The sequence below is a fragment of the Hyla sarda genome, unplaced genomic scaffold (genome assembly GCF_029499605.1).
Source record: "Hyla sarda isolate aHylSar1 unplaced genomic scaffold, aHylSar1.hap1 scaffold_747, whole genome shotgun sequence".
NCBI classification, from domain to species: domain Eukaryota; kingdom Metazoa; phylum Chordata; class Amphibia; order Anura; family Hylidae; genus Hyla; species Hyla sarda.
The window spans coordinates 115,523-139,761 of NW_026610770.1; the positions used below are offsets into that span (position 1 = coordinate 115,523).

The following is a 24,239-nucleotide window of genomic DNA, read 5'->3' on the forward strand; positions in this document are numbered from 1 at the left end:
AAAAAGAAAGATTCCTACTTTCATTGCTACCTGCTTGCTGGCTAGCCAGCTAGCCAGCCCTGTGGGCCTTGCTGCTGCTGCAGCCAAAAAACAAAAGGTGGTGCTGCTGCTGCTTCTGCTGCTTCTGCTGCTGCTGCTTCTGCTGCTTCTGCTGCTTCTGCTTCTGCTTGTGTCTGGCCGCTGTTGGAGCGTCCAGGCACAGGACTTCTGCTGCTGCTGACTAAATGGCCTCCTTAATTGGATCATTTGAGTAGCCAGCACACCTGTGCAGGTAGGGCATGACATGATAGGCAGCTGCCTTGATAGCGGGTGGGTGCTGAATGTTCCTAATTGACAAAATAAGATTAATGCTTATGAAGAAATATAAAATCTCATCCCTTCCCCAATATCGCGCCACACCCCTACCCCTTAATTCCCTGGTTGAACTTGATGGACATATGTCTTTTTTCGACCGTACTAACTATGTAACTATGTAACATAACATGGGGGGGGGGGGGGGTCTCCTGGCTGTTCACACAGGTGTGTCATTGCTGTACATTGACCATGCATTGCTTCTGTGGTATTGCAAAGGCAAAGACAAATGCGTCCAGCCATCCATTGCACTAATGGATTGGTCATCAGCTGGCTGTCTATGTCCCGCATCAATATAGACCAAAGTACAGAGGGTTAGGCTATGCTATTGTGCACCTACCTGATGCATCAGAAGGTGCGAGGCCCTTGCTAAATTCTGTGCACAGACTTTGAGATCTATACTTTAGACTGTATCTAAACCTGCTCCAACATGGACTGACATTCTGGCCTACTTTCAGCCGATGCGACTTGTCTGTCGCTGAACAGTCGCTTTTTATGTATTCAGCACCTATGTATAATGTTGTAAAAATGCTCTAGAAGCTAAAGTCGCAGAAATGTCACACATATTTGGCCTGCAACTTTCTGTGCGACAAATTCAGACAGGAAAAATCAGTATAAATCCTTAGAAAATTATCCCCCAGTGTCTCCATCTGCTGGCGGTATTGAATAAGCATTGCTGCACTGATGGGGTATGCATTAGACGAAAAAAAAGAAGAAAAAGAAGAATAATACGCCCAGAAAAGAGGCGAAAAGGAGAAAAACGTAAAAAAACGTGAAAAAAAAGTAAGAGGAAGAGAAGGGAAAAAAAGGTGGAAATGGGTTTAAAAGTGATTTCGGCGGAGAAATATATATATATATATATATATATATATATATATATATATATATACGCGCACACACACACATATATATAAACGTATTCTCCGTTGAGATATTGCAGCCGCTGCTGTGTCCAGGCCCAGGAGCCTTAGCACTGTGCTGTGATGTCACTCAATACCACTGACATCACTAGGTGTAAACAACATCTCTCCTTTGCTGTGTATGTGACTATGGAGCTGTTTGGTGATGTCGTCTATTATGGCCTTCATAGAAGCAACAGGAGATTGTTGCATCCATCTAGAACCCTCAGAACTACAGTGCTATGATGTCACTCACTTCCACAGGCCTTGCAGAGTGTAAACAACAACAACCCAGCTTTGTTGTGTATGTAACCATAGGGATTTGTGATGTCACCTAGAACCTTCACAGCAGCGACAGCTTTATGAGGAGCATCAGCACTGCTCTGCCTGAGCAGAACCATCACCGCCATAGGTTGTCAAATAACCCGGGTTTAACCCACACAGGTAAGTCCAATGGGGTGCAGGCATGTCCTCTATGCTTACAGCTTCCCGTGGGTGTTGGTTTGATACCGTTTGGGGACAGCCAAGGAGGCATCTGCAGGCAACAAAGGTAGGTGTGTGCTTGTGTGTGTGTTTCCTATGCAGATCCTAAGCCCAGTGTCACATGCAAGTAGGAGGAGTAAGAAGGGTTCCTGGCAAATCCGGGTTATGGATTGCATTTAAAAAGGCCCCGTGGGAGTGCAATGGGCCCCTGTCTTGCTGCTTAGCAATAATGGTATGGGTTTAGGTTCTGCTGTGTGTACTGGTGGTTGACTGCCCCCCAGCCCAGAGTGTGCATGGAAAATTGTCTGGCAGCCTCCCTGACAGCAAGCAGTGATAGTGCCCATGAAGGGCACCTTGTTGGGCCCGCCCCTTTCACGGTTATCGCTTCTCGGCCTTTTGGCTAAGATCACGTGTGGATTTCTGTGCGTGGTTTGGGTTGAAAGGAGTGGTGATCGGGGCCCTCTTTACGGGGGGCCCTGGATTGTTGCTGAGCTGCGATCGTGGGTTTTACCTGCAAAAATGAGCGAGAAGGCGCGTGGACTTGAGGACACGGTGCGGATCTACGTTCCTGGCGAGCACCGGGGGACGATCGGACTTGACCAAATCGTTGTGGAGATTCTTCGCAAGCTTGATTACCTACAGGTATGGAATGTATTGGCTATACAGGATTTTCCTAGGCAAGGAATTTATGATATTACTTTTTGTGGTTCTGAGATTTGCCAGAGAGTCTATATGGATCTTGAAGAAATGAAGAGGAAAAGTGAGCCTGCTATAATGAAGAAGATTAAAGTGGAACCGTTATTTATGAATACAACAAAGGTAGTAATTGTCCACATGTATAATCCTAAGGTTTCTGATGAAATGGTTACAAACTTTTTGTTCCGGTATTGCGAGGAAGTGAAATTTATAGGAAGACTTAAGAACAAGTTTGGGTACTTTAATTGTAAGAGAAAGTTTATTGTAAAATTTAAAAAAGATGAAGGAATGCAAGATGGAAGGAAGAGCATACCACAGGTGTTTTCTATCGGAGGAGAGAGAGGTTTCTGCTTTTATGAAGGCCAGTTGCAATATTGTAGAAAGTGCCATGCCTATGGCCATGTGCAGGATTATTGCTCTGAGAAAGGAGAATGTTGCAGAAATTGTGGGAAAACTGGTCATGAAGCAAGTATCTGTACAGAGAAGAAGACATGTGATATCTGTGGAAGTGAGGAACATTTGGCAAGAGGCTGTGATATGTGGTATAAAAAGAAGAGAAGTTATGCTGATGCAGCTGGGAATAGAGGAGAACAAAGAGAAAAAGGGGGAGGGAGGTTTGTTCCTGGAGTTGGTGAGAGTGTGAGTGTGAGTGTTAATGTGGCACAGGTGGCTGAGGAAAGTTCTGTGATAGTGGAGCACATTAGCACTCAGGAGAGGTCAGGGGAGGAGGGTGTTTCCACTGCTGTGACTGGTGAGGAGACAGGTGTGGGAGGTGAATTTACCTTGGTGAAAAAGAAAAAAGCAAAAAAAGTGAAAGTGGTGGAGAAAATTGAGACAGTGTATGGTGATGTTCTTTCTAGTGAAGAGGCTATGGATGATATTGAATGTCCAAACCCAATTGTGGGGGAGGAGGAGGGAATGGAAGTTGTTGGGTCATCTCAGAGATCTCTAACACCTGGTCAGAGAGTTTCTCGCAGTAAGGAAGAAGAGGAGGAGGAAGATGAGGATGTGCAGGTTGTGAATAAAAGGTGTAAGACAGGGAGCTGGTCTGAGGATCAGGAAGCCCTTGTTCTTGGTAGTGATAATGAAATAGACAGGGACTCTAACATAGGGTCGCCTGATTGTTTTGCAAGTTTACATAGGAAAGTTGAAGGCCAAAATGTTAATTTCTAAGTTAAGATGGATTTTAAAGCATTTGGTTTTCTTTTCCTAGTTATTATGACTTTGGTTGTAACAACTATTAATGTAAGAAGTATTGAGTCTGAAATTAGGAGAGCTGCAATTTTTGATATTCTTGAGAATGTTAGAAGTGATGTGATATGTTTACAGGAGTGTGCAATAAAGTCAGCACCTTATGCAAATGAGTGGAAGTGTGGGCAGTCCTTCTGGTCCACATGTGCAGAAAACAAAAATGAAGGTGTTGGGATTTTATTGCGAAACAGGGACATTAAAGTTTTAAATTGCCAAACTTTAGTACCTGGTCGTTGTATGGTTTTAATTTTTGAGGTTTTGGGCCAGAGGATGAGAATTTTTAATGTGTATGCTCCAGCAGAAAAACAAGCACGTTTGTCTTTTTTAGAGTCCCTTAAGTTTTTTATCCCTGGTCGTGAAGATACTATTATTGTTGGCGATTTTAACTGCATTAGATCCGTCAATGATCGTGAGAGCTCTGCTGAGGTTAGAACTGATATTACTTCCAATGTTTTAAATCAAATTATTCAAGACTTGCATTTTACTGATGTTGGACTGATGGTTAGCACTGATGAAAGATATACGTACATATCAGATAGTGGCCGCTGTAAATCCCGGATCGATTACATCCTGGTCTCTGATGGGATTAAGGTGGTCCGGTGCAATCAAATGATGTCAACTTTCTCAGACCACAAGATGGTGTCGGCTGAGATAAGTGTCACAGAGTCCCTTCATTTTGGGAGGGGGCTCTGGAAATTAAATGTAAGTCTATTGGAAGATGAGGAAGTAATGGCTGGTTTTAATCATGTGTTTTTATCCTGTGTTTCTAAACAACCTGATTTTAGTAATGTCTTAGTGTGGTGGGAATGGGCTAAAGGAGAGTTTTCTAATTTCTTTAAGATGTTTTGCATAAAGAGAGCACAAGAGAAGAGGAGGAGTGATGAAAGGCTTGTATCCCGGTTAGAGACTCTCTATAAGTTTAAACGTGTTGGTGTGGAGGTGGAGGATGAGATTGTTAAGGTGAAGGGGGAGATGAAAAAAAGGTTGTTGGAAAAGGGAAGGAATATTGTATATAAGTCTAAAGTGCAGCACCTAGAAGAAAATGAGCAGTGTACACGGTATTTCTTTAAAAAATGTTTTAATGCTAAAGGTGTTTTTAAATCTGTTTTTACCCCTACGGGGGAAGTTTTTGGAGAGGAGATGGTGAAGGAGATTGGCAGATTTTATGAGACACTCTTTAGTAATAAGAGCAGAGCCAGTGAGACGGAGATGAATGATTATTGTAATATTTTGGAGAATAATGTTCCTGTTGAAAAAGTAGATTTTTTGATTGATGATGTTAGTGAAGGGGAGATCAAGCAGGCCCTGGATAAGATGGCCAAAGGGAAGACACCAGGCTGTGATGGTCTCCCCGCTGAGTTTTATTCCGCGTTCTGGAATATTTTAAGTAAAGAGTTTACACGGGTGGTGCAATATGTTTTTAACTCAGGTGTTTTAGCTGAATCTATGAAGAAAGGGGTCATAACATTAATTCATAAAAAAGGTGATGGCAGAGATCTTAAAAATTGGAGACCTATAACTTTATTAAATTGTGACTACAAGATAATTGCTAAGATTGTGGCTAATAGACTGAGTGATGTAGTGGACCACCTTGTGGGAGAATACCAAGTTTGTGCAGTACCGAAAAGAAAAATAACAGATAATTTATTGCTTTTAAGAGACTCTATTTATTACAGTAACTTTAACAAGAATGCACTGTTTGTTGAGTCCATAGATTTCGAAAAGGCTTATGATAAGGTTGCACATGATTTTATGTTCATTGCTTTAAAACACTTAGGTATTCCAGAAAAGTTATTATCTGTTATTATGAGTTTTTATCATGGGGTGACAAGTCAGATTTTAGTAAATGGGCATGTGGGGCCTGCTTTTAATGTCTTGTCTGGAGTCAGACAGGGATGCCCACTCTCCCCAATTCTGTTTATATGCGTTATAGAGGGCCTGTTGAAGAATGTGCAGAAAGATAAATGTGTGAGTGGTGTTTTTATTCCAGGTAGTGATGGTAGTAAGTTAAAGGTTTTAAGTTATATGGACGATGTGGTTTTTACTTGTACATCCCAAGCAGATCTCAACAGAGTAAATTTGCATGTGAGGATTTTTTGTTGTGTGGCTGGGATGAATGTGAACTGGGGGAAGTGCCAATTATGCAGTTTTGGGAACCAAGAGAATATAGTAGTGGATGGTGTTAAGGAAAAAGAAGACATTGAAGTGCTGGGAGTGATATTTGATAAAGACCTCAAAGGAAAGAAAAGTTATGAGACTTTGGACAGTAAAATTGAGAAGAAGCTATCCTTCTGGAGGTTAAGGAACTTGTCACTTAAAGGGAAAGTTCTTATCATTAAGTCTGTAATCCTACCGCTTCTCTTGTATACGGCTATGGTGCTTCCTCCAGGGAAGTTATGGACTAGGAGAGTCACAAGGAAGCTTTTTGTGTTCTTCTGGGGGTCTAAGATGGAGAAAATGAGAAGAGAAGAAGTGATGAAGAGTATGAATTTGGGCGGATATAACTTTCCAAACATTGATCTGTTTTTAAAGGTGCACTATTTTCTTTTAATTTTTAAATTGATACAGTGCAATAATAGGGCGGCAGACATGAGTAAATACCTTGCAGGATGGTTGTTTTCCAAATGGGGCTGGTGTGAGAGGGATTTGAGGAGACCCATAGCACATGTGATACCTACCTTCTATGTGCTCCTCAGGTCTTTCAATGATCAATTTGGTTTGAGCTCTTTAGGTGAACCTGATAAAAAGAAAATAGAACAAGAAATAAGGAAAAATGAGAGATTATATGAAGTACCATTCTGCACTAATGCTCAGTCTGTGAAGATTTGGAAGTTTTTTAAAGTTATTGGACTATCAAACAGACAAAAAGACGTTAGTTGGATGTCCTTTCATGGCTGCCTCCCAACCCGATCTTTTTTAAATGGAAGAGGTTTGAGAATAAGTGACAGATGCCCAAGAGAGGGTTGTGGAGGTAGAGAAGACTTAGTGCACCTTTATTGGGACTGTTTTTATGCAAAAGAATTTTTTATGTTTTTAAAGAAGTTTTTAATCCAACTCACTGGATATAACAGTTTTTCTTTTGAGAAAGTTTTTATTGGTCAAGATCTTAGTAAAAAGGAAGATACACGTACTAATTGGATTCTTTTTTCTGTTTTTAAAGAGGTTTTATGGGACTCACGCAATTTGCTTGTTTTTAAAAATGTTGTTATTTCTCCGAGGGAATTGAAAAGATTGTTTTTAGGAAGGATTTTTACTATCTTTCTACTGGACAAAAAGAGAATTGGTGAAGAAGAAGCGGAGAAAATCTGGATGCATACACGATGGAAAAATTTATAAGAAGTACGTAAAGGAGAAAGCTGTAAGTTTTTGACCAATTTCTGTGATTGTTTTTGACATGTTTTTTTGTTTTGTTGTTTGGTCACTTTTTCTTGGCACTCGGTTCCCTTAGTTAGTTTTTTCCGTATGATGTTTTTTCAGATATTGTTTTAAGTGACGAGTCTTGGTAGGTGACCTGATGATCGTCCAAACAATAGTCTGTAACTGAGGAAAAAAAAAAAAAAAAAAAAAAAAAAATCTGTTCTTATCAGTTTAATATCTGATACGTCCCCTATCTGGGGACCATATATTAAATGGATTTTTGAGAACGGGGGCCGATTTCGAAGCTTGCTTCCGTCGCCCTATGCATTGACCCGATATGGCAGTATCTTCGGGTACAGTGCACCACCCCCTTACAGGGTTAAAAAAAAAGATTCCTACTTTCATTGCTACCTGCTTGCTGGCTAGCCAGCTAGCCAGCCCTGTGGGCCTTGCTGCTGCTGCAGCCAAAAAACAAAAGGTGGTGCTGCTGCTGCTTCTGCTGCTTCTGCTTCTGCTTGTGTCTGGCCGCTGTTGGAGCGTCCAGGCACAGGACTTCTGCTGCTGCTGACTAAATGGCCTCCTTAATTGGATCATTTGAGTAGCCAGCACACCTGTGCAGGTAGGGCATGACATGATAGGCAGCTGCCTTGATAGCGGGTGGGTGCTGAATGTTCCTAATTGACAAAATAAGATTAATGCTTATGAAGAAATATAAAATCTCATCCCTTCCCCAATATCGCGCCACACCCCTACCCCTTAATTCCCTGGTTGAACTTGATGGACATATGTCTTTTTTCGACCGTACTAACTATGTAACTATGTAACATAACATGGGGGGGGGGTCTCCTGGCTGTTCACACAGGTGTGTCATTGCTGTACATTGACCATGCATTGCTTCTGTGGTATTGCAAAGGCAAAGACAAATGCTTCCAGCCATCCATTGCACTAATGGATTGGTCATCAGCTGGCTGTCTATGTCCCGCATCAATATAGACCAAAGTACAGAGGGTTAGGCTATGCTATTGTGCACCTACCTGATGCATCAGAAGGTGCGAGGCCCTTGCTAAATTCTGTGCACAGACTTTGAGATCTATACTTTAGACTGTATCTAAACCTGCTCCAACATGGACTGACATTCTGGCCTACTTTCAGCCGATGCGACTTGTCTGTCGCTGAACAGTCGCTTTTTATGTATTCAGCACCTATGTATAATGTTGTAAAAATGCTCTAGAAGCTAAAGTCGCAGAAATGTCACACATATTTGGCCTGCAACTTTCTGTGCGACAAATTCAGACAGGAAAAATCAGTATAAATCCTTAGAAAATTATCCCCCAGTGTCTCCATCTGCTGGCGGTATTGAATAAGCATTGCTGCACTGATGGGGTATGCATTAGACGAAAAAAAAGAAGAAAAAGAAGAATAATACGCCCAGAAAAGAGGCGAAAAGGAGAAAAACGTAAAAAAACGTGAAAAAAAAGTAAGAGGAAGAGAAGGGAAAAAAAGGTGGAAATGGGTTTAAAAGTGATTTCGGCTGAGAAATATATATATATATATATATATATATATATATATATATATATATATATACGCGCACACACACACATATATATAAACGTATTCTCCGTTGAGATATTGCAGCCGCTGCTGTGTCCAGGCCCAGGAGCCTTAGCACTGTGCTGTGATGTCACTCAATACCACTGACATCACTAGGTGTAAACAACATCTCTCCTTTGCTGTGTATGTGACTATGGAGCTGTTTGGTGATGTCGTCTATTATGGCCTTCATAGAAGCAACAGGAGATTGTTGCATCCATCTAGAACCCTCAGAACTACAGTGCTATGATGTCACTCACTTCCACAGGCCTTGCAGAGTGTAAACAACAACAACCCAGCTTTGTTGTGTATGTAACCATAGGGATTTGTGATGTCACCTAGAACCTTCACAGCAGTGACAGCTTTATGAGGAGCATCAGCACTGCTCTGCCTGAGCAGAACCATCACCGCCATAGGTTGTCAAATAACCCGGGTTTAACCCACACAGGTAAGTCCAATGGGGTGCAGGCATGTCCTCTATGCTTACAGCTTCCCGTGGGTGTTGGTTTGATACCGTTTGGGGACAGCCAAGGAGGCATCTGCAGGCAACAAAGGTAGGTGTGTGCTTGTGTGTGTGTTTCCTATGCAGATCCTAAGCCCAGTGTCACATGCAAGTAGGAGGAGTAAGAAGGGTTCCTGGCAAATCCGGGTTATGGATTGCATTTAAAAAGGCCCCGTGGGAGTGCAATGGGCCCCTGTCTTGCTGCTTAGCAATAATGGTATGGGTTTAGGTTCTGCTGTGTGTACTGGTGGTTGACTGCCCCCCAGCCCAGAGTGTGCATGGAAAATTGTCTGGCAGCCTCCCTGACAGCAAGCAGTGATAGTGCCCATGAAGGGCACCTTGTTGGGCCCGCCCCTTTCACGGTTATCGCTTCTCGGCCTTTTGGCTAAGATCAAGTGTAGTATCTGTTCTTATCAGTTTAATATCTGATACGTCCCCTATCTGGGGACCATATATTAAATGGATTTTTGAGAACGGGGGCCGATTTCGAAGCTTGCTTCCGTCGCCCTATGCATTGACCCGATATGGCAGTATCTTCGGGTACAGTGCACCACCCCCTTACAGGGTTAAAAAAAAAGATTCCTACTTTCATTGCTACCTGCTTGCTGGCTAGCCAGCTAGCCAGCCCTGTGGGCCTTGCTGCTGCTGCAGCCAAAAAACAAAAGGTGGTGCTGCTGCTGCTTCTGCTGCTTCTGCTTCTGCTTGTGTCTGGCCGCTGTTGGAGCGTCCAGGCACAGGACTTCTGCTGCTGCTGACTAAATGGCCTCCTTAATTGGATCATTTGAGTAGCCAGCACACCTGTGCAGGTAGGGCATGACATGATAGGCAGCTGCCTTGATAGCGGGTGGGTGCTGAATGTTCCTAATTGACAAAATAAGATTAATGCTTATGAAGAAATATAAAATCTCATCCCTTCCCCAATATCGCGCCACACCCCTACCCCTTAATTCCCTGGTTGAACTTGATGGACATATGTCTTTTTTCGACCGTACTAACTATGTAACTATGTAACATAACATGGGGGGGGGGTCTCCTGGCTGTTCACACAGGTGTGTCATTGCTGTACATTGACCATGCATTGCTTCTGTGGTATTGCAAAGGCAAAGACAAATGCTTCCAGCCATCCATTGCACTAATGGATTGGTCATCAGCTGGCTGTCTATGTCCCGCATCAATATAGACCAAAGTACAGAGGGTTAGGCTATGCTATTGTGCACCTACCTGATGCATCAGAAGGTGCGAGGCCCTTGCTAAATTCTGTGCACAGACTTTGAGATCTATACTTTAGACTGTATCTAAACCTGCTCCAACATGGACTGACATTCTGGCCTACTTTCAGCCGATGCGACTTGTCTGTCGCTGAACAGTCGCTTTTTATGTATTCAGCACCTATGTATAATGTTGTAAAAATGCTCTAGAAGCTAAAGTCGCAGAAATGTCACACATATTTGGCCTGCAACTTTCTGTGCGACAAATTCAGACAGGAAAAATCAGTATAAATCCTTAGAAAATTATCCCCCAGTGTCTCCATCTGCTGGCGGTATTGAATAAGCATTGCTGCACTGATGGGGTATGCATTAGACGAAAAAAAAGAAGAAAAAGAAGAATAATACGCCCAGAAAAGAGGCGAAAAGGAGAAAAACGTAAAAAAACGTGAAAAAAAAGTAAGAGGAAGAGAAGGGAAAAAAAGGTGGAAATGGGTTTAAAAGTGATTTCGGCTGAGAAATATATATATATATATATATATATATATATATATATATATATATACGCGCACACACACACATATATATAAACGTATTCTCCGTTGAGATATTGCAGCCGCTGCTGTGTCCAGGCCCAGGAGCCTTAGCACTGTGCTGTGATGTCACTCAATACCACTGACATCACTAGGTGTAAACAACATCTCTCCTTTGCTGTGTATGTGACTATGGAGCTGTTTGGTGATGTCGTCTATTATGGCCTTCATAGAAGCAACAGGAGATTGTTGCATCCATCTAGAACCCTCAGAACTACAGTGCTATGATGTCACTCACTTCCACAGGCCTTGCAGAGTGTAAACAACAACAACCCAGCTTTGTTGTGTATGTAACCATAGGGATTTGTGATGTCACCTAGAACCTTCACAGCAGTGACAGCTTTATGAGGAGCATCAGCACTGCTCTGCCTGAGCAGAACCATCACCGCCATAGGTTGTCAAATAACCCGGGTTTAACCCACACAGGTAAGTCCAATGGGGTGCAGGCATGTCCTCTATGCTTACAGCTTCCCGTGGGTGTTGGTTTGATACCGTTTGGGGACAGCCAAGGAGGCATCTGCAGGCAACAAAGGTAGGTGTGTGCTTGTGTGTGTGTTTCCTATGCAGATCCTAAGCCCAGTGTCACATGCAAGTAGGAGGAGTAAGAAGGGTTCCTGGCAAATCCGGGTTATGGATTGCATTTAAAAAGGCCCCGTGGGAGTGCAATGGGCCCCTGTCTTGCTGCTTAGCAATAATGGTATGGGTTTAGGTTCTGCTGTGTGTACTGGTGGTTGACTGCCCCCCAGCCCAGAGTGTGCATGGAAAATTGTCTGGCAGCCTCCCTGACAGCAAGCAGTGATAGTGCCCATGAAGGGCACCTTGTTGGGCCCGCCCCTTTCACGGTTATCGCTTCTCGGCCTTTTGGCTAAGATCAAGTGTAGTATCTGTTCTTATCAGTTTAATATCTGATACGTCCCCTATCTGGGGACCATATATTAAATGGATTTTTGAGAACGGGGGCCGATTTCGAAGCTTGCTTCCGTCGCCCTATGCATTGACCCGATATGGCAGTATCTTCGGGTACAGTGCACCACCCCCTTACAGGGTTAAAAAGAAAGATTCCTACTTTCATTGCACCTGCTTGCTGGCTAGCCAGCTAGCCAGCCCTGTGGGCCTTGCTGCTGCTGCAGCCAAAAAACAAAAGGTGGTGCTGCTGCTGCTTCTGCTGCTTCTGCTTCTGCTTGTGTCTGGCCGCTGTTGGAGCGTCCAGGCACAGGACTTCTGCTGCTGCTGACTAAATGGCCTCCTTAATTGGATCATTTGAGTAGCCAGCACACCTGTGCAGGTAGGGCATGACATGATAGGCAGCTGCCTTGATAGCGGGTGGGTGCTGAATGTTCCTAATTGACAAAATAAGATTAATGCTTATGAAGAAATATAAAATCTCATCCCTTCCCCAATATCGCGCCACACCCCTACCCCTTAATTCCCTGGTTGAACTTGATGGACATATGTCTTTTTTCGACCGTACTAACTATGTAACTATGTAACATAACATGGGGGGGGGGGGGGGTCTCCTGGCTGTTCACACAGGTGTGTCATTGCTGTACATTGACCATGCATTGCTTCTGTGGTATTGCAAAGGCAAAGACAAATGCTTCCAGCCAGCCATTGCACTAATGGATTGGTCATCAGCTGGCTGTCTATGTCCCGCATCAATATAGACCAAAGTACAGAGGGTTAGGCTATGCTATTGTGCACCTACCTGATGCATCAGAAGGTGCGAGGCCCTTGCTAAATTCTGTGCACAGACTTTGAGATCTATACTTTAGACTGTATCTAAACCTGCTCCAACATGGACTGACATTCTGGCCTACTTTCAGCCGATGCGACTTGTCTGTCGCTGAACAGTCGCTTTTTATGTATTCAGCACCTATGTATAATGTTGTAAAAATGCTCTAGAAGCTAAAGTCGCAGAAATGTCACACATATTTGGCCTGCAACTTTCTGTGCGACAAATTCAGACAGGAAAAATCAGTATAAATCCTTAGAAAATTATCCCCCAGTGTCTCCATCTGCTGGCGGTATTGAATAAGCATTGCTGCACTGATGGGGTATGCATTAGACGAAAAAAAAGAAGAAAAAGAAGAATAATACGCCCAGAAAAGAGGCGAAAAGGAGAAAAACGTAAAAAAACGTGAAAAAAAAGTAAGAGGAAGAGAAGGGAAAAAAAGGTGGAAATGGGTTTAAAAGTGATTTCGGCGGAGAAATATATATATATATATATATATATATATATATATATATATATAGATATATATATATATACGCGCACACACACACATATATATAAACGTATTCTCCGTTGAGATATTGCAGCCGCTGCTGTGTCCAGGCCCAGGAGCCTTAGCACTGTGCTGTGATGTCACTCAAAACCAGTGACATCACTAGGTGTAAACAACATCTCTCCTTTGCTGTGTATGTGACTATGGAGCTGTTTGGTGATGTCGTCTATTATGGCCTTCATAGAAGCAACAGGAGATTGTTGCATCCATCTAGAACCCTCAGAACTACAGTGCTATGATGTCACTCACTTCCACAGGCCTTGCAGAGTGTAAACAACAACAACCCAGCTTTGTTGTGTATGTAACCATAGGGATTTGTGATGTCACCTAGAACCTTCACAGCAGCGACAGCTTTATGAGGAGCATCAGCACTGCTCTGCCTGAGCAGAACCATCACCGCCATAGGTTGTCAAATAACCCGGGTTAAACCCACACAGGTAAGTCCAATGGGGTGCAGGCATGTCCTCTATGCTTACAGCTTCCCGTGGGTGTTGGTTTGATACCGTTTGGGGACAGCCAAGGAGGCATCTGCAGGCAACAAAGGTAGGTGTGTGCTTGTGTGTGTGTTTCCTATGCAGATCCTAAGCCCAGTGTCACATGCAAGTAGGAGGAGTAAGAAGGGTTCCTGGCAAATCCGGGTTATGGATTGCATTTAAAAAGGCCCCATGGGAGTGCAATGGGCCCCTGTCTTGCTGCTTAGCAATAATGGTATGGGTTTAGGTTCTGCTGTGTGTACTGGTGGTTGACTGCCCCCCAGCCCAGAGTGTGCATGGAAAATTGTCTGGCAGCCTCCCTGACAGCAAGCAGTGATAGTGCCCATGAAGGGCACCTTGTTGGGCCCGCCCCTTTCACGGTTATCGCTTCTCGGCCTTTTGGCTAAGATCAAGTGTAGTATCTGTTCTTATCAGTTTAATATCTGATACGTCCCCTATCTGGGGACCATATATTAAATGGATTTTTGAGAACGGGGGCCGATTTCGAAGCTTGCTTCCGTCGCCCTATGCATTGACCCGATATGGCAGTATCTTCGGGTACAGTGCACCACCCCCTTACAGGGTTAAAAAGAAAGATTCCTACTTTCATTGCTACCTGCTTGCTGGCTAGCCAGCTAGCCAACCCTGTGGGCCTTGCTGCTGCTGCAGCCAAAAAACAAAAGGTGGTGCTGCTGCTGCTTCTGCTGCTTCTGCTTCTGCTTGTGTCTGGCTGCTGTTGGAGCGTCCAGGCACAGGACTTCTGCTGCTGCTGACTAAATGGCCTCCTTAATTGGATCATTTGAGTAGCCAGCACACCTGTGCAGGTAGGGCATGACATGATAGGCAGCTGCCTTGATAGCGGGTGGGTGCTGAATGTTCCTAATTGACAAAATAAGATTAATGCTTATGAAGAAATATAAAATCTCATCCCTTCCCCAATATCGCGCCACACCCCTACCCCTTAATTCCCTGGTTGAACTTGATGGACATATGTCTTTTTTCGACCGTACTAACTATGTAACTATGTAACATAACATGGGGGGGGGGGGGGGGTGGTCTCCTGGCTGTTCACACAGGTGTGTCATTGCTGTACATTGACCATGCATTGCTTCTGTGGTATTGCAAAGGCAAAGACAAATGCTTCCAGCCATCCATTGCACTAATGGATTGGTCATCAGCTGGCTGTCTATGTCCCGCATCAATATAGACCAAAGTACAGAGGGTTAGGCTATGCTATTGTGCACCTACCTGATGCATCAGAAGGTGCGAGGCCCTTGCTAAATTCTGTGCACAGACTTTGAGATCTATACTTTAGACTGTATCTAAACCTGCTCCAACATGGACTGACATTCTGGCCTACTTTCAGCCGATGCGACTTGTCTGTCGCTGAACAGTCGCTTTTTATGTATTCAGCACCTATGTATAATGTTGTAAAAATGCTCTAGAAGCTAAAGTCGCAGAAATGTCACACATATTTGGCCTGCAACTTTCTGTGCGACAAATTCAGACAGGAAAAATCAGTATAAATCCTTAGAAAATTATCCCCCAGTGTCTCCATCTGCTGGCGGTATTGAATAAGCATTGCTGCACTGATGGGGTATGCATTAGACGAAAAAAAAGAAGAAAAAGAAGAATAATACGCCCAGAAAAGAGGCGAAAAGGAGAAAAACGTAAAAAAACGTGAAAAAAAAGTAAGAGGAAGAGAAGGGAAAAAAAGGTGGAAATGGGTTTAAAAGTGATTTCGGCGGAGAAATATATATATATATATATATATATATATATATATATATATACGCGCACACACACACATATATATAAACGTATTCTCCGTTGAGATATTGCAGCCGCTGCTGTGTCCAGGCCCAGGAGCCTTAGCACTGTGCTGTGATGTCACTCAATACCACTGACATCACTAGGTGTAAACAACATCTCTCCTTTGCTGTGTATGTGACTATGGAGCTGTTTGGTGATGTCGTCTATTATGGCCTTCATAGAAGCAACAGGAGATTGTTGCATCCATCTAGAACCCTCAGAAATACAGTGCTATGATGTCACTCACTTCCACAGGCCTTGCAGAGTGTAAACAACAACAACCCAGCTTTGTTGTGTATGTAACCATAGGGATTTGTGATGTCACCTAGAACCTTCACAGCAGCGACAGCTTTATGAGGAGCATCAGCACTGCTCTGCCTGAGCAGAACCATCACCGCCATAGGTTGTCAAATAACCCGGGTTTAACCCACACAGGTAAGTCCAATGGGGTGCAGGCATGTCCTCTATGCTTACAGCTTCCCGTGGGTGTTGGTTTGATACCGTTTGGGGACAGCCAAGGAGGCATCTGCAGGCAACAAAGGTAGGTGTGTGCTTGTGTGTGTGTTTCCTATGCAGATCCTAAGCCCAGTGTCACATGCAAGTAGGAGGAGTAAGAAGGGTTCCTGGCAAATCCGGGTTATGGATTGCATTTAAAAAGGCCCCGTGGGAGTGCAATGGGCCCCTGTCTTGCTGCTTAGCAATAATGGTATGGGTTTAGGTTCTGCTGTGTGTACTGGTGGTTGACTGCCCCCCAGCCCAGAGTGTGCATGGAAAATTGTCTGGCAGCCTCCCTGACAGCAAGCAGTGATAGTGCCCATGAAGGGCACCTTGTTGGGCCCGCCCCTTTCACGGTTATCGCTTCTCGGCCTTTTGGCTAAGATCAAGTGTAGTATCTGTTCTTATCAGTTTAATATCTGATACGTCCCCTATCTGGGGACCATATATTAAATGGATTTTTGAGAACGGGGGCCGATTTCGAAGCTTGCTTCCGTCGCCCTATGCATTGACCCGATATGGCAGTATCTTCGGGTACAGTGCACCACCCCCTTACAGGGTTAAAAAGAAAGATTCCTACTTTCATTGCTACCTGCTTGCTGGCTAGCCAGCTAGCCAGCCCTGTGGGCCTTGCTGCTGCTGCAGCCAAAAAACAAAAGGTGGTGCTGCTGCTGCTTCTGCTGCTTCTGCTTCTGCTTGTGTCTGGCCGCTGTTGGAGCGTCCAGGCACAGGACTTCTGCTGCTGCTGACTAAATGGCCTCCTTAATTGGATCATTTGAGTAGCCAGCACACCTGTGCAGGTAGGGCATGACATGATAGGCAGCTGCCTTGATAGCGGGTGGGTGCTGAATGTTCCTAATTGACAAAATAAGATTAATGCTTATGAAGAAATATAAAATCTCATCCCTTCCCCAATATCGCGCCACACCCCTACCCCTTAATTCCCTGGTTGAACTTGATGGACATATGTCTTTTTTCGACCGTACTAACTATGTAACTATGTAACATAACATGGGGGGGGGGGGGGGGGTCTCCTGGCTGTTCACACAGGTGTGTCATTGCTGTACATTGACCATGCATTGCTTCTGTGGTATTGCAAAGGCAAAGACAAATGCTTCCAGCCATCCATTGCACTAATGGATTGGTCATCAGCTGGCTGTCTATGTCCCGCATCAATATAGACCAAAGTACAGAGGGTTAGGCTATGCTATTGTGCACCTACCTGATGCATCAGAAGGTGCGAGGCCCTTGCTAAATTCTGTGCACAGACTTTGAGATCTATACTTTAGACTGTATCTAAACCTGCTCCAACATGGACTGACATTCTGGCCTACTTTCAGCCGATGCGACTTGTCTGTCGCTGAACAGTCGCTTTTTATGTATTCAGCACCTATGTATAATGTTGTAAAAATGCTCTAGAAGCTAAAGTCGCAGAAATGTCACACATATTTGGCCTGCAACTTTCTGTGCGACAAATTCAGACAGGAAAAATCAGTATAAATCCTTAGAAAATTATCCCCCAGTGTCTCCATCTGCTGGCGGTATTGAATAAGCATTGCTGCACTGATGGGGTATGCATTAGACGAAAAAAAAGAAGAAAAAGAAGAATAATACGCCCAGAAAAGAGGCGAAAAGGAGAAAAACGTAAAAAAACGTGAAAAAAAAGTAAGAGGAAGAGAAGGGAAAAAAAGGTGGAAATGGGTTTAAAAGTGATTTCGGCGGAGAAATATATATATATATATATATATATATATATATATATATACGCGCACACACACACATATATATAAACGTATTCTCCGTTGAGATATTGCAGCCGCTGCTGTGTCCAGGCCCAGGAGCCTTAGCACTGTGCTGTGATGTCACTCAATACCACTGACATCACTAGGTGTAAACAACATCTCTCCTTTGCTGTGTATGTGACTATGAGCTGTTTGGTAATGTCGTCTATTATGGCCTTCATAGAAGCAACAGGAGATTGTTGCATCCATCTAGAACCCTCAGAACTACAGTGCTATGATGTCACTCACTTCCACAGGCCTTGCAGAGTGTAAACAACAACAACCCAGCTTTGTTGTGTATGTAACCATAGGGATTTGTGATGTCACCTAGAACCTTCACAGCAGCGACAGCTTTATGAGGAGCATCAGCACTGCTCTGCCTGAGCAGAACCATCACCGCCATAGGTTGTCAAATAACCCGGGTTTAACCCACACAGGTAAGTCCAATGGGGTGCAGGCATGTCCTCTATGCTTACAGCTTCCCGTGGGTGTTGGTTTGATACCGTTTGGGGACAGCCAAGGAGGCATCTGCAGGCAACAAAGGTAGGTGTGTGCTTGTGTGTGTGTTTCCTATGCAGATCCTAAGCCCAGTGTCACATGCAAGTAGGAGGAGTAAGAAGGGTTCCTGGCAAATCCGGGTTATGGATTGCATTTAAAAAGGCCCCGTGGGAGTGCAATGGGCCCCTGTCTTGCTGCTTAGCAATAATGGTATGGGTTTAGGTTCTGCTGTGTGTACTGGTGGTTGACTGCCCCCCAGCCCAGAGTGTGCATGGAAAATTGTCTGGCAGCCTCCCTGACAGCAAGCAGTGATAGTGCCCATGAAGGGCACCTTGTTGGGCCCGCCCCTTTCACGGTTATCGCTTCTCGGCCTTTTGGCTAAGATCAAGTGTAGTATCTGTTCTTATCAGTTTAATATCTGATACGTCCCCTATCTGGGGACCATATATTAAATGGATTTTTGAGAACGGGGGCCAATTTCGAAGCTTGCTTCCGTCGCCCTATGCATTGACCCGATATGGCAGTATCTTCGGGTACAGTGCACCACCCCCTTACAGGGTTAAAAAGAAAGATTCCTACTTTCATTGCTACCTGCTTGCTGGCTAGCCAGCTAGCCAGCCCTGTGGGCCTTGCTGCTGCTGCAGCCAAAAAACAAAAGGTGGTGCTGCTGCTGCTTCTGCTTCTGCTTGTGTCTGGCCGCTGTTGGAGCGTCCAGGCACAGGACTTCTGCTGCTGCTGACTAAATGGCCTCCTTAATTGGATCATTTGAGTAGCCAGCACACCTGTGCAGGTAGGGCATGACATGATAGGCAGCTGCCTTGATAGCGGGTGGGTGCTGAATGTTCCTAATTGACAAAATAAGATTAATGCTTATGAAGAAATATAAAATCTCATCCCTTCCCCAATATCGCGCCACACCCCTACCCCTTAATTCCCTGGTTGAACTTGATGGACATATGTCTTTTTTCGACCGTACTAACTATGTAACTATGTAACATAACATGGGGGGGGGGGGGGGGGTCTCCTGGCTGTTCACACAGGTGTGTCATTGCTGTACATTGACCATGCATTGCTTCTGTGGTATTGCAAAGGCAAAGACAAATGCTTCCAGCCATCCATTGCACTAATGGATTGGTCATCAGCTGGCTGTCTATGTCCCGCATCAATATAGACCAAAGTACAGAGGGTTAGGCTATGCTATTGTGCACCTACCTGATGCATCAGAAGGTGCGAGGCCCTTGCTAAATTCTGTGCACAGACTTTGAGATCTATACTTTAGACTGTATCTAAACCTGCTCCAACATGGACTGACATTCTGGCCTACTTTCAGCCGATGCGACTTGTCTGTCGCTGAACAGTCGCTTTTTATGTATTCATCACCTATGTATAATGTTGTAAAAATGCTCTAGAAGCTAAAGTCGCAGAAATGTCACACATATTTGGCCTGCAACTTTCTGTGCGACAAATTCAGACAGGAAAAATCAGTATAAATCCTTAGAAAATTATCCCCCAGTGTCTCCATCTGCTGGCGGTATTGAATAAGCATTGCTGCACTGATGGGGTATGCATTAGACGAAAAAAAAGAAGAAAAAGAAGAATAATACGCCCAGAAAAGAGGCGAAAAGGAGAAAAACGTAAAAAAACGTGAAAAAAAAGTAAGAGGAAGAGAAGGGAAAAAAAGGTGGAAATGGGTTTAAAAGTGATTTCGGCGGAGAAATATATATATATATATATATATATATATATATATATACGCGCACACACACACATATATATAAACGTATTCTCCGTTGAGATATTGCAGCCGCTGCTGTGTCCAGGCCCAGGAGCCTTAGCACTGTGCTGTGATGTCACTCAATACCACTGACATCACTAGGTGTAAACAACATCTCTCCTTTGCTGTGTATGTGACTATGGAGCTGTTTGGTGATGTCGTCTATTATGGCCTTCATAGAAGCAACAGGAGATTGTTGCATCCATCTAGAACCCTCAGAACTACAGTGCTATGATGTCACTCACTTCCACAGGCCTTGCAGAGTGTAAACAACAACAACCCAGCTTTGTTGTGTATGTAACCATAGGGATTTGTGATGTCACCTAGAACCTTCACAGCAGCGACAGCTTTATGAGGAGCATCAGCACTGCTCTGCCTGAGCAGAACCATCACCGCCATAGGTTGTCAAATAACCCGGGTTTAACCCACACAGGTAAGTCCAATGGGGTGCAGGCATGTCCTCTATGCTTACAGCTTCCCGTGGGTGTTGGTTTGATACCGTTTGGGGACAGCCAAGGAGGCATCTGCAGGCAACAAAGGTAGGTGTGTGCTTGTGTGTGTGTTTCCTATGCAGATCCTAAGCCCAGTGTCACATGCAAGTAGGAGGAGTAAGAAGGGTTCCTGGCAAATCCGGGTTATGGATTGCATTTAAAAAGGCCCCGTGGGAGTGCAATGGGCCCCTGTCTTGCTGCTTAGCAATAATGGTATGGGTTTAGGTTCTGCTGTGTGTACTGGTGGTTGACTGCCCCCCAGCCCAGAGTGTGCATGGAAAATTGTCTGGCAGCCTCCCTGACAGCAAGCAGTGATAGTGCCCATGAAGGGCACCTTGTTGGGCCCGCCCCTTTCACGGTTATCGCTTCTCGGCCTTTTGGCTAAGATCAAGTGTAGTATCTGTTCTTATCAGTTTAATATCTGATACGTCCCCTATCTGGGGACCATATATTAAATGGATTTTTGAGAACGGGGGCCGATTTCGAAGCTTGCTTCCGTCGCCCTATGCATTGACCCGATATGGCAGTATCTTCGGGTACAGTGCACCACCCCCTTACAGGGTTAAAAAGAAAGATTCCTACTTTCATTGCTACCTGCTTGCTGGCTAGCCAGCTAGCCAGCCCTGTGGGCCTTGCTGCTGCTGCAGCCAAAAAACAAAAGGTGGTGCTGCTGCTGCTTCTGCTGCTTCTGCTTCTGCTTGTGTCTGGCCGCTGTTGGAGCGTCCAGGCACAGGACTTCTGCTGCTGCTGACTAAATGGCCTCCTTAATTGGATCATTTGAGTAGCCAGCACACCTGTGCAGGTAGGGCATGACATGATAGGCAGCTGCCTTGATAGCGGGTGGGTGCTGAATGTTCCTAATTGACAAAATAAGATTAATGCTTATGAAGAAATATAAAATCTCATCCCTTCCCCAATATCGCGCCACACCCCTACCCCTTAATTCCCTGGTTGAACTTGATGGACATATGTCTTTTTTCGACCGTACTAACTATGTAACTATGTAACATAACATGGGGGGGGGGGGGGGTCTCCTGGCTGTTCACACAGGTGTGTCATTGCTGTACATTGACCATGCATTGCTTCTGTGGTATTGCAAAGGCAAAGACAAATGCTTCCAGCCATCCATTGCACTAATGGATTGGTCATCAGCTGGCTGTCTATGTCCCGCATCAATATAGACCAAAGTACAGAGGGTTAGGCTATGCTATTGTGCACCTACCTGATGCATCAGAAGGTGCGAGGCCCTTGCTAAATTCTGTGCACAGACTTTGAGATCTATACTTTAGACTGTATCTAAACCTGCTCCAACATGGACTGACATTCTGGCCTACTTTCAGCCGATGCGACTTGTCTGTCGCTGAACAGTCGCTTTTTATGTATTCAGCACCTATGTATAATGTTGTAAAAATGCTCTAGAAGCTAAAGTCGCAGAAATGTCACACATATTTGGCCTGCAACTTTCTGTGCGACAAATTCAGACAGGAAAAATCAGTATAAATCCTTAGAAAATTATCCCCCAGTGTCTCCATCTGCTGGCGGTATTGAATAAGCATTGCTGCACTGATGGGGTATGCATTAGACGAAAAAAAAGAAGAAAAAGAAGAATAATACGCCCAGAAAAGAGGCGAAAAGGAGAAAAACGTAAAAAAACGTGAAAAAAAAGTAAGAGGAAGAGAAGGGAAAAAAAGGTGGAAATGGGTTTAAAAGTGATTTCGGCGGAGAAATATATATATATATATATATATATATATATATATATATATATACGCGCACACACACACATGTATATAAACGTATTCTCCGTTGAGATATTGCAGCCGCTGCTGTGTCCAGGCCCAGGAGCCTTAGCACTGTGCTGTGATGTCACTCAATACCACTGACATCACTAGGTGTAAACAACATCTCTCCTTTGCTGTGTATGTGACTATGGAGCTGTTTGGTGATGTCGTCTATTATGGCCTTCATAGAAGCAACAGGAGATTGTTGCATCCATCTAGAACCCTCAGAACTACAGTGCTATGATGTCACTCACTTCCACAGGTCTTGCAGAGTGTAAACAAGAACAACCCAGCTTTGTTGTGTATGTAACCATAGGGATTTGTGATGTCACCTAGAACCTTCACAGCAGCGACAGCTTTATGAGGAGCATCAGCACTGCTCTGCCTGAGCAGAACCATCACCGCCATAGGTTGTCAAATAACCCGGGTTTAACCCACACAGGTAAGTCCAATGGGGTGCAGGCATGTCCTCTATGCTTACAGCTTCCCGTGGGTGTTGGTTTGATACCGTTTGGGGACAGCCAAGGAGGCATCTGCAGGCAACAAAGGTAGGTGTGTGCTTGTGTGTGTGTTTCCTATGCAGATCCTAAGCCCAGTGTCACATGCAAGTAGGAGGAGTAAGAAGGGTTCCTGGCAAATCCGGGTTATGGATTGCATTTAAAAAGGCCCCGTGGGAGTGCAATGGGCCCCTGTCTTGCTGCTTAGCAATAATGGTATGGGTTTAGGTTCTGCTGTGTGTACTGGTGGTTGACTGCCCCCCAGCCCAGAGTGTGCATGGAAAATTGTCTGGCAGCCTCCCTGACAGCAAGCAGTGATAGTGCCCATGAAGGGCACCTTGTTGGGCCCGCCCCTTTCACGGTTATCGCTTCTCGGCCTTTTGGCTAAGATCAAGTGTAGTATCTGTTCTTATCAGTTTTCATGCTGGTGGGGATGGGTGCTGCATGGAGGATGCAGGTGTACCAGGGCTTTCCGGGGCTGGTTCTGAGGAATCAGCTCGACGGCTGCCCCGATGTGACCTGTTCCCTCCGGGTCTCGCCATGAGGCTGAGAGGGTCTAGAGCCGAGGTACTTTGTGCCTCGGGGAGTGGTGACCCCGAGGTGCCGAAACTCACTGGGAGAATAGGCTCACTGAGTTGAAGCACGGGCACCATAATCTCTTCACCTTGTGGCACTCACCTCTTGATTCCCGGCCTTCTGGCTAGGATCAGAGAAATTTTTATAGATCCGGCCGGATGTCCGGGCAGTATATCTGCACACATTCACTTATTTATTTCTTTTTTGTCTCACTGTGTCACTTTTTGCGTGTTGTGTGTTCACAGGATTTGTCAGGATGCGGTAGCCCTTCTGGGTGTCCCTCCTGGCGGTCTAGGGGAGGTGTGTGTGGCCATTAGGTTCCGCACCTCCCTGCAAACACCCCGGGTACTCCTGCTTTGGCAGGGTACCTACCGTAATCGGCTCTGCGGGCAGATACCTTGGCTAACGCCAAGGGGGATGCCGGGAGCATTTGTGGTCCCCTAGTAGCTTCGGCGAAAAGGGACATCGAACCTGGAACCTCGCAGGTACCTTTTGGTCCGGAGGCGAAGGGTAAGGTTTGTTGGGGGGCCTCTCTCCTATCGGAGAAGGGCTTGCGATAGACCGCATCCTTTGTGCACGTTTTTTTAGTGTAACACGTTTGCACTTTTTCTTGCACTTTGGGTGAATCGAAAGCACGTTCCTCGGCTTTAGATAAAAAAAAAAAAAAAAAAAAAAAAAATCTGTTCTTATCAGTTTAATATCTGATACGTCCCCTATCTGGGGACCATATATTAAATGGATTTTTGAGAACGGGGGCCAATTTCGAAGCTTGCTTCCGTCGCCCTATGCATTGACCCGATATGGCAGTATCTTCGGGTACAGTGCACCACCCCCTTACAGGGTTAA

General features: G+C 44.7%; 8 non-coding genes and 1 pseudogene across 8 annotated transcripts; all 9 read left to right on the forward strand.

The window, feature by feature from the left end:
• The first annotated feature begins 7,209 nt into the window (after positions 1–7,209).
• On the forward strand, positions 7,210–7,406 carry LOC130345176 (U2 spliceosomal RNA). The gene has a single exon (XR_008883928.1). It is a non-coding gene; the product is annotated as a U2 spliceosomal RNA (small nuclear RNA).
• Positions 7,407–9,497: 2,091 nt separating this feature from the next.
• LOC130345219 (U2 spliceosomal RNA) lies at positions 9,498–9,688 on the forward strand. Its single transcript, XR_008883961.1, has one exon. It is a non-coding gene; the product is annotated as a U2 spliceosomal RNA (small nuclear RNA).
• A 2,087-nt stretch (positions 9,689–11,775) lies between these two features.
• LOC130345220 (U2 spliceosomal RNA) lies at positions 11,776–11,966 on the forward strand. The gene has a single exon (XR_008883962.1). It is a non-coding gene; the product is annotated as a U2 spliceosomal RNA (small nuclear RNA).
• Positions 11,967–14,071: 2,105 nt separating this feature from the next.
• On the forward strand, positions 14,072–14,262 carry LOC130345222 (U2 spliceosomal RNA). The gene has a single exon (XR_008883964.1). It is a non-coding gene; the product is annotated as a U2 spliceosomal RNA (small nuclear RNA).
• A 2,092-nt stretch (positions 14,263–16,354) lies between these two features.
• Positions 16,355–16,545, forward strand: LOC130345224 (U2 spliceosomal RNA). The gene has a single exon (XR_008883965.1). It is a non-coding gene; the product is annotated as a U2 spliceosomal RNA (small nuclear RNA).
• Positions 16,546–18,632: 2,087 nt separating this feature from the next.
• LOC130345221 (U2 spliceosomal RNA) lies at positions 18,633–18,823 on the forward strand. Its single transcript, XR_008883963.1, has one exon. It is a non-coding gene; the product is annotated as a U2 spliceosomal RNA (small nuclear RNA).
• Positions 18,824–20,900: 2,077 nt separating this feature from the next.
• Positions 20,901–21,091, forward strand: LOC130345225 (U2 spliceosomal RNA). Its single transcript, XR_008883966.1, has one exon. It is a non-coding gene; the product is annotated as a U2 spliceosomal RNA (small nuclear RNA).
• Positions 21,092–23,181: 2,090 nt separating this feature from the next.
• Positions 23,182–23,341, forward strand: LOC130345184 (U2 spliceosomal RNA; annotated as a pseudogene).
• A 692-nt stretch (positions 23,342–24,033) lies between these two features.
• On the forward strand, positions 24,034–24,225 carry LOC130345173 (U2 spliceosomal RNA). The gene has a single exon (XR_008883926.1). It is a non-coding gene; the product is annotated as a U2 spliceosomal RNA (small nuclear RNA).
• Positions 24,226–24,239: the final 14 nt, after the last annotated feature.